Raw genomic sequence first — 11139 nt, 5'->3', positions numbered from 1 at the left:
GGAGTTTATCCTGCCAAGGTTGACCCTGATGTGCTACCAAAGAAGTTGGGGTACCTTGTCTTAACTGCTAAGGTTAGACCCAAAGCACATGTAGTGTGTGTTTAGATGAAATACTAAACCCGGACCATTTTCTAGTTATGCCTTGGACTTTGGAGATTGATGGGCAAAACTAGAAAGTTACACATAACCCTTAGACTTGATTATGGTACTGCACTAGGAGTTGGATTAAATTGTCTTTGATATGCCAATCAGTGAGATCCATCAAGGATGATCATAGTGATAGGATTGGCCCCCTTGTTGGACAAAGTGAATGATAGGGCTTACACTCTCTCTAATGGAAACCTAAACTGTCGGTAGTGGGTTTCAACTGTGCTTGAGATTTGGTTTTGCAAAAATATATTTATATGATATATATATATATTATGTTTTATGAAAAATTTTTGCAAAATGTTTTAATTCTTGGGATCCATCCGAGCAGAGAGTGTGACATTTGTACCTTGTAGCTAAGGAGGAGGTCCTTCCTTGTCGGGCAATTTTGTGATCATTATGGGCCGAGAGGTTAAGTGTAAGAGACCATTATAGGGCTGATTACTTGATGGGATTTCTTTTACTTAAGTCCATTATCCTTGGATTTTCATAGGGTGATTTCATTCAAGGATCATTTAAATGTAAATGTTGGGCCCATATTGAGCCCTTAGTGATGTGCTCAGGGGTTCACTGCATTTTAATAGTGAATTTGGCCAAACCTTTTCATAGAGGCTGGGCCGAATCCATGTCTATGTGAGGTCAATATGGGGTCCCATGCCATACAAATCAGACCTAAGGGCCTCGAACATCTTGAGTCGTGAGCATTTGAAGGAAATGGGCCAAAGGCTCTTAATTAATAAGATTAAGTAAGCTGTCATATGACAACTTAAGTTGTCATGTGCTATGGGCCAAATTTGGATTTGGAAATGGGTATGGGTCCATACCCATTTCCAATGATCATTTAAGTGTAAATGTTAGGCCCATATTGAGCCCTTAGTGATGTGCTTAGGGGTTCACTACGTTTAATAGTGAATTCAGCCAAGCCTTTTCATAGAGGCTGGGTCGTGAAACTTTCAATTATTTAAGTGTAATTGTTGGGCCCATATTGAGCCCTTAGTGATGCGCTCAAGGGTTCACTGCGTTTAATAGTGAATTCGGCCAAGCCTCATAGAGGCTAGGCCGAACCCATGTAAACTTATATGAGGTCATTGTGGGGTCCCATGCCATACAAATCAGACCTAAGTTGGCCATGCAACATCTTGGGTCGTGAGGCTTTGAAGGAAATGGGCCTAAGGCCCATAATTAATAAGATTAAGTAAGTTGTCATATGACAACTTAAGTTGTCATGTGCTCTAGGTTGAATCTGGGTTTGAAAATGGATATGGAGCACCCATCCTCTTAAGATGATAAGGCTTATCTCTTAATAGAGTCCATATTCAAATTAGATTTGGATAATCTCCTAATTTGATTAGGAGAAGTGGTCCAAAAGGAGATAAAAAAAGAAGAGGGTGAACCATACTAGAACACTACTTTCTCTTGTTCTCTCTTCTTCTCTTTTGTCTTTTAAGAAACCCTATCACGACCTAAGATTTCAAGGACTAATAGAGATCAGTTTTTTTTCTGATTTTTGCAAGAAAAATTCAAAGGAATTTTAGGCTCACCTTCCCTAGTTTGATTAAACTAGTTGGGTTGTAATTTTTTTAAAAATGTATTATTGAATCAGCTTCACCTACACACTGCACCATCTTCAGTAGAGGTTGGTTTTGGAACTGATTTTGGCGTGAACTTCCACCTTGGGATCTGCATTTGTGGTATCCGTATCAGTTATAAATCTCCCTCTTTGTTTGGTTTCAAATCTGGTATGGTTTATGGCAAGACCGATCCTAAAAAATGCAGTTTTTCAAAACCTAGGGAATTCGATTCCTAGAAGGATTAGGAAATTTTTGAAGTTTTACCCATCCATCTAGCATGGTTCAGCCATCCATATGATGGAACCTAACCCTTCCAACAAGACCCCCAAGCAACGAAGGCCTCATGTTAAAGAAGATAGGTGGTACTACTTTAAGAATCTCTCCTTTGTTAAGAAAATATAGCCCTACAATTCTTAGCAAGAAGGTGACCCCTAAACACTTACACCCCATTATCCTTTTCATAAACCCACAATCCATCAAAGAAACCTTATATCCTCTTTTTCTAAGCCTTTTTATCCCTCCCTTTCCTAACCTAAATGCCAAATCACATTTTGTCCCAAACAAAGTCCCCTCTGAATATCATCAAGCTACCATTGGGACTATGCTGGCTTGATCCCACATCCGGTATGTGGATAGTCTAGACCCTTGTTCTTGATGCAGCCATTCCAAAGGAAAGACATCTCCCTAACCCGCTAAGTTGAAAATCCAAAAGGGTGACTCAAGCAAAATATATAGAATAAAAAAAAAGAGACAAAAAAGAGAGAAACAAGTTTACTAGATGAAAACCTAAAAACGCATCCAAGCAAAAGTTATGGCATAAAAAGTAAATAGCATGAGCAATGAAAAAAGAAAGTCCTAATAATCTTACAAAGGAGAAATGATACAAGCTACACATAGTTGAGGTTGAAAGAAATTCAAGCCAAAGGTATGACTTATGTTGATCTCTGCTACATAATCCAAAATTGGGGAAATCATGAATGACTAATCTTGCAACGAGGTGCAAATAGAGGAAAATTTGGGTGTGACTTTTAATCTTGAGCAAGTGTCTAAGCTCCTAAGTTAGTAGTTCAAATCAATTCTTTGTGTGCAACGTGTTGATAACATTTCAATAACTTAAGTAGTGCTCCTAAGGCAAGAGAGTTCTAATAACAAAAAAAAAAAGTGTTTTCAATAAGTCAATATCTCGTATAGTCCATTACCTCCAAGTACTGCATCATACATCTCCAAGTCATATCAGCTAAAATCAACAACATCAACACCAACCATTGAGCTTCAACATAGGTAAGCACTAGGTACACAATTATCAACTATCTCATTTCTTACCTTGCAAATCATTCATCTTTTCGTTACAATTGCACTATCTCATCTTCACATCAGCATTGCTCTGAGTCCTATATGCCCCTAATCCTCATATTAAGTGTTTGACCCAATTCACAACATCAAAGCATATTTTGGACTTTAAAGCCAAATGCCCAAAGAGCCATGTATATTAATTTGCCCATATCAGACATGCATGGTTCAGGTGTAGAAACCTACTGGATGTCTTTCAATTGTGATTAACAAGGAAAAACGTTGGAATGACTTTTCCACACTCAATAGTTTTCTGCAAAAGTAAAATAAAGATTTTCTCATTGACAAAAGGCATCTTTCCTTTTTCATCATCTATTTATCAAATCAATGCATCTCAAAAAATTTCAACGAATTGACCATTGAGAGATTCCACAATTCCTTTGTCGCAAGGATGACCATAGTCCTATACATCTATACAAATGTTGTGGATGAGAGATTTCATTTCAAACACCCTTTCGGGAAGATCCAAGGATTGGCTTGCATATGACAATTCTTCTAGCAATAACGGAATAAGTGCTAAACAACTATGGAAGCGTACCATAGGGGGAGATTCCAGGGAATCATTTTCAATAAAAAATAGTCAAATTCTTTTCAAATAGGATTCTTTTGAAGCATATCAATCATTCAATCACATTTCTATGCAAAAATGGGTTGTCTCCTCAAACTTTGTTATTCGGATTACCATCCTCCAACAAAGAGGGCCAATTTGTAGACAACCCATTTTTGTGCCATTCAGTCTTTTTGTAGAACTTCAAGTTTCAAACATGCTTCATCTAACCTCTCAATTGACCTAGGGGCATTTTTAGAATTTTTCAAAAACTTGAAATTTAGGATCCAACACATTAAATACGTAGAGCCCAAAATTCCAAATCCAATGACATAAAAATTACCCAAATCCGACATTGCTTACCCCTTTATCTTAAGATCCGAAGCTGGAATAGATTTTGATCGTCCAATCATGGTCCTTTTGATCTTAAACATCATCTCACATTAAATTATAAATCAAAACCATAGGTACATAGAGTCCAAAATTCCAAATCTAACTATACTAAGATTACCCAAATCCAACACCGCTTACCCCTTCATCTTAAGATTTGAAGTTGGAACTGATTTCGATCTTCCAATTGGGGTCATTTTGATTTTGAACCTCATCTCACATTAAGTTATAAAGCTAACACCATAGGTACATAGATACTAAAATTCCAATTCTAAAAATACTAAGATCACCCAAATCTGACACCGCTTACCCCTTCATCTAAAGACCCAAAAATGGAAACCAATTCCAATTGTCTAATCAGGGTCATTTTTATCATGAACCTCATCTCATATCACATCATAAATTGAATACCATAAATATGTAGAGCCCAAAATTCTAAATTTGACGACACCAAAATCACCCAAATTCAATACTTTTTACCCCTTCATCTAAAGACCCAAAGCCAACGCCGATTTTGATTATCTAATAGGGATCATTTTTTATTTTAAACCATATCTCATAAGAAATAAAAATCCAACCCAATAGATGCATACAACTCAAAATTATGAGTCCAAGGACTAGATCTTTTTCACTACAACTTTGAACATAGAAATCCACACGACTAGATCTTTTTCTCAGCCTCTAGAACCATCTTAAAATATAACCAGATAAGGAGCCTTCAATCAATCAAGCCAATCACGTAAACTTGGAATGTTTAATCATTCCACTTATTGTCTTGATTGATTGAGAGAATCTCTTCCAAAGTTGTCATAACTTCCCCTTCTCTCATTCAATCTCCCTCCAACGGCATTGTAAATCTCAACCATTTATCTCCTCAACCTTCCATTCCTTTCTAGAATCACCCCCAAAACTCTATAAATTCCCATCCCTTCTCACACCAAAACACACATTCTAACCTAGGGGAAACCCATGAAAACACACTCACACCCATCCCTTCTCACACCAAAACACACATTCTAACCTAGGGGAAACTGATGAAAACACACTCACACAGCCATTAGCCACGTCCAAAACCCTCCACATTCACTCTCCAATGTCCCTAGAGTCCCCCATACATGTTGGAAACCAAGAAATCCCCTTGAAGTCATGCTTACATCCATTGTGTGAAGTCTAAAGATTTCATAAAGCAATGATAGTGCAAAAGAAAAAGTACAGTCATATAGTAGCCATCTTACACCATTTGGGCTACACAACAAACATCTTTGACCTCCCAAATAACTAGGAATTCATCCTATAACCAGAGATCCATTTTTGGTGCATAGGGTGTTCAACCGTATGCATTCGGGGCAGTAGCCTAAGCTAACGTTGATTCAAAATTTGCAAGTTGCTGCATGTCAACACCCGATTTTTGTTCGGTCCATCGCTTGCACCCCAATTTACCCTTAACACCCAATCAAACACCCCAACCTCTCCGAAACACCCAAATACCAAAAAATCCGAACTTTCAATCCCAAAGCCCTCAGATACACCATTAAATCTACCCAATACCAATCTAATGGCCTCAATCAATCCCCATTTATACCTCAATCCTTAGATCAGACACCATCATTAAACCCAAGACCTCCCAAAATACCTACCTGACAAATCTCATATCAAAATTTCTTCATTTACCCACTCATCAAATGAAGATTCCATTTTAACCCCTCTCGTTAGATTGAAAAATGTACAACCTAGATCTACTCGATCTTAACACATCCGAACCGATCAGACCACACGATTAAACTTCGAATACACCAAAATGCTTGCCCATAAAGTTTCAACCCCAGATGCTTGCCCATTCTACTCTAACTGGCTTCACATCCGAACCGATCGGACCACACCATTTGACTCATTTCTATTCCTTTTGTTGAAGATTGAAGTCGGTTAGAGTAGAATGGCCTTGTGAATCTTAAGTATGCATTCCATTGTTGTTTCGTTGTTTTATTAGTCATGCCTGTACTGTTTAAGGATTGTGTTAGTGTCGTTTATGCTCTACTTTGGTTTTGAATGGTTATTTCTGTTCTTAAAAGTGGACCAAACAATCTATGGCTCTCCGAATTGAAACTTAGAGTACTAAATTTACCTACATATGACTGACAATGAAACATAGTTGGGGCTGATGGCCGATGTAGGTTTTTTTTAATCACCGGAACTCATTAATTATCAATTGGATATGTGTAAATAAAATTAAGACAATAAAACCATAAAAGAGATGGTTGGGAAGGATAGGTATAAAGAAGATACGAAGGGGTTGGGGTGATTCCTCTGTTTGTGGGTTAAAAAAAAGAAGAGCACTTGACAGAGAAAGTAATAATAAAAAGATACAAAATTAAAAATAATAAATAAACAATAAACAAATTGGGCAAGGTAAAGTGGGGAAGCTAGTTCAAAAAGCCCGGATGAACTTAGGTGGTTGGAGAGAACTACTGAACGAGGAATGTTAACAGAATATAAAAATATATAAAAATAATAGGATAAAAAATGTACAAAAAATAATAAAAATTAAATGGGGTTTCATAGGAAATGACACAAATATTTGATTAAGTAAATTAAAAAAAAAACAAAAGAAAGCATACAAATCAAATAATAGAAAAGAAACAAAAATAAAATAAATTAATGAAAAATAAAAAAACAAAAATGATATAAGAAATAAAGTAAATAAAAAGAATTAGGGAAATTCTCTTGTTATGTTTTGTTTTATTATACTCTTATTCCATTGAATAATTGTTTATTTGCATTCGTGCTTGAGACACCATGTGGGCCCCACCTTTTGGACGTGGGAGAGGGGTGCTTAACCCCTGCCCTCTCCCATCCGTCTTGCCCTGACTTTCTTAGTCACTACCTCAGGCTGTTGGAGTCACTATTAAAACAAAATGGTTTTAAAAATCATTATCGGAGGTCACGTCACCTCCATTTCCTTAGTTGATGGGTGGCGACTCCAATTCAGCCTAAGTGTGTCATTTCCCGACGCTCACAGACTAGCGACTCCACTAGAGAGTTCTTGGACCATAGGTGGGGCCTAGAAGGGGGCCGTTTGGCTTGATTGCCTTTTCTTGTATATATGCATGCTTCTTTGTTAGAATAATATTTGCTTATTTTCTAATGATCATTAGATAATTCTTTCTTGTTTTTTTTTCTCTGTTATTTCTCTATTTGCTCACTCAACACGTCATCCTGCGTTAGACTTAGTATCCTATTATCCTATAGAAGAAGGTCATACGCTTAAGCTTCGGGACCAAAGTACTCATATGCTGCATTGAAATCCCTCAACCAGTCACCAACCTGAGAAGCCCATTTGTCTAATGAGTGGAGGTTTGAATGCTAGCAACCTTGTTAGAGCCTTGAGTCTAGGTGTCACAAACCCTCCCCTCATGCATCACACTCCACGTCTCAGCCTAGTCAGTTAGTATATCAACCACCTTAGCTTTGTTTGCTTACATGCGTTCTGTGGGGCTCACATAAAATGATGGCATACAAAAGAAAAAAGATCAAGAGTCCAATAAAACAAGTAAAAAACAATATAACATAAAAAATAATTAAAATAAAGTAAATCAAAAAATTTGAAAAAGAAAAAATTAAAAAGAGAGAGGAAAAATGATTAAAATAAAAAGGGGTAGGAAAGTTTAGTCAAACACAAATACACACAAAAGAAAATAAAAAAAATAAAAAAATAGGGAAGAGAAAAATAATAAAAAAAGGGAAATAGAAAAAGAAGAAAAAAGTAAAGAATCTAAAATAATCAAAATTCCCAAAAAATTAATAAAAAATATAAATATAATTCAAATAAAAAGATAAAAATATAAATAATAAATCCAAAAAATTAATGTAGATAAAAATTGAATAGGAAAATAAAAAAAAGAAAATATAGAAAAAAACAAAAGAAAGAGAAAAATTAAAATGTAGAATCAAAATATATATATAAAATAACCAAAATTCCAAAAATTAATTAAAAAATCAAATAGAAAGTCAAAAAAATATAACAATAAATCCAAAAAATAAAAGAATGAGAAAATAGTAAAACATTAAAGGGGAAGTTTTTAAAGATGAAAAAGAAAAAAAAGAAGAAGAAAAAAGGAAAAGAAAAGAGTAAAATGAAGAATTTAGAAAAAAAGTACTATATATATATAGTAACCAAATTCTGAATATCCAAAAAATAAAATAATGCGTCAAAAAATAGAAAAAATAGAATAATTCCAAAAATAATAAATAAATTCCAAATATATGAAAAATAAAAACATAAAAATGATAAAAATAAAAAAGTAAAAAAATCAATGAAATAAATAGGAATGAAAAAAATAGAGAACAAGGGAAAGAAAAAAAGAAAGGAAAGGAAAGTAAAAGATAAAAAAATAATAAAAGAAAAGAAAAAAGAAAAAACAAAGAAAAAGAAGATAAAAGAAACAAAATCTTTTAAGAAAATTTCTACATAATTCTTTTGAATAATTAAGAAAAATTAATCATAGCACAAAATATAAAAAAACAAAAAAAAACATATCATCAAAATTAAAAAAAATGTAATAAACCTCTATTAAAAATTCATAACAAATAAAAAAATTAAAAGGATCAGATCCAACATGAACAGTGTCACATCGGATTCGGATATACCCTAATTCAAATTTGATCCGTTCCGTTTGCATCCCTAGGCAGAATTTGTTTAATCTCTTTCCTCTTTAGACTATGATCAACACATAAAATGTATTAGGAAGTCTTTTTTCATCATTTATATTGCATAAACATTTGGGCATATTTGATTATTAGGAGCTGATATTATTATTTTTCAAAAAACTAAATTTAAAAAATAAAAAACCTCTTGGTTGTTCACCATCTTATAACATATGCACTATTTCTCACTCATCTTCCTTTAGATCTAGCCCTCATGATCATAATTCATTCCTTGCCATCTTGAATTCAGGAATTTAGTAGTGCATTATACTTAAGTAAACACACTATTTCTTCACATCATTAGTTCATGCATTCTTCGACCATCCATTGCTAGTTAGATAGTCATTGATTCACTTTATCTTTGTTTGTTTTTCATATACCTTTAAGCATTTAATTTTGTTTGACTAGTTAGAATTGTTGCAAATTCTTCCTTTTAATTGTCTTATTTGGGGTGATAGTTGTTTTATTCTTTTTAGCCAAAAAATTATTAAATATTCCTTGGGATTGGTGAAGTAGAGGTTGGTTTAATAATTTATGGGCCCAAAAATTATTAAATATTTGAGTAGCCACAAAAATTGGATCACCTCATGTGATGATAGAAGTGTCATAGACTAGTGAAAGGGGGCCAATCCTAAAATGGAAGATTCTCTCATTGTACCTTGGGGCTCCTAGTATGATGAGTTAACACTTACTATTAAAGAGGTTTATCCTAAAATGACTGTAAACATTATTTGTTGGAGCCAAAGAGGAAACTCATAATATATGAGAAGATTCATAATCTTTCGCAAAAAGTGATGGGATTATGCAGCTGAAATAGTTAGCCCCATACACCTATGTGATTCCTCATGCTCTTAAAGATAAAAATGTCTCCATCATTGAGTTATAAGGGAATATCAAAGATGAACAACTAAGAATGGAACATAGATAAAACCCTTTCTATAGTTATTAAATGCAATGATAATAGGTTATGGACTAATTATAAATTTTGTGCATTTTTAGAAATGGCACACAGACCATTTTCAAGACTTTTAGATAACAACAAACTTATAACCTGAACATATTTTTCATATCTAAAATACTGGATAAAATTGCCACCCAAAAGGCACTAAAAGCTCTTGGTGAAAGAGCTTCTAAGGCAATAAATAATGAGTGTCAAAATGGGCAGAGAAGAATTCTCTTGCCTATTGCTATATACGTTCATCATTGGATAATATTATCTAGAGACAATTCGACAAAGTCATACCATGCAAAGTAATTCTAGATAGTTTTAAGACTATTTATGAAGAGCATAATTGTTTTGCCTGCTAAAAGGTCCTTAAATTGTTGATGACCACTAAGATGACTGAGAGTCATCTAGTACATGACCATTTAATAAAAATGATAGAATTTATTAATGGACTAAAGGTTCTTGGTAGAAAATTATATGAGAAAACAAAAATTGATGCCATTCTTAATTCTCTTCCTACCCCCTTCAATCAATTCATCCTAAACTACAACATGAACAAGCTAAAATCTATCTTGCAGGAGCTCAACAATTTGTTGCAATGAAAAACTGACTATGAAGGAAAAGCTGATAGCCATGCTTGTTGAATGTAGCAAATTTAATAAAAAGAAAGGAAATGGCAAAATGAAGTCTTAGAAGAAGACAAGCAAGTAAAAAAAGTAGATAAACATATCTTTAGATGATTTACTTTTTTGTTCACCCTCTCCCCCTTTTTTTAGAAGAAGGGACAAGGATTTGGGTAAAGGATTTAGAGTAAGCATTTGGATAGGGGTTTGAGATGAGGGATTTGGATGAGAGATTCAAATGATGGATTTGGATTATGGATTTAAAACAAGAATTTAGATAAGGGATTTGTCCTCTTTTTTGCATCATGGATCTAAGTCATGGCTTGTTTATCCTTGGCCTAGGTTATGGTTCCTAGTTGACATGGGTTTGGGCTTTAAGTGGGTCTCAAGGTTTGATTAGGCTTGGGTTTAAACCTATTTGGCCTTGGTTTGTTTTTGGTTTGATATTAGAATGGGCTTGGGCTTAAGCCTACTTGGCCTCAGTTTGTGTTTGGTTTGAGGTTAGGCTTATTTGGCATTGGTTGGTGTTTGGTTCAATGTTTAGGTTGGCCTACATAGCATAGGTCAAATTGGGCTTGAGATTGAGCTAGTGCTTGGGTTTGAAATTGGGATTAGGTTGGCCTATATGGCGTAGGCTGAATTGAGCTTGAGTTTGGGCCTAGGTTTAATTGGACTTGCTTTTTGGCTTAAGATTGGGCTTTTTTTTCCTCATTTCTTATATTTCTTTTTTTTTTTCTTTTTTCTTTTTTTTTTGTAAATCCTTAATGCAACCATACAAGCAAGCAAGGGTCTTAAGTGGTTTTACTCCTAATGAGTAGGTTGACTAGCATTATGCAATTCATGGGGTTGGGTTGACACCTAAAC

The sequence above is a fragment of the Nelumbo nucifera genome, chromosome 4 (assembly GCF_055504915.1).
Source record: "Nelumbo nucifera cultivar China Antique chromosome 4, China Antique-T2T, whole genome shotgun sequence".
In the NCBI taxonomy this organism is placed as follows: domain Eukaryota; kingdom Viridiplantae; phylum Streptophyta; class Magnoliopsida; order Proteales; family Nelumbonaceae; genus Nelumbo; species Nelumbo nucifera.
Note: the sequence above shows the minus strand (reverse complement) of the source record.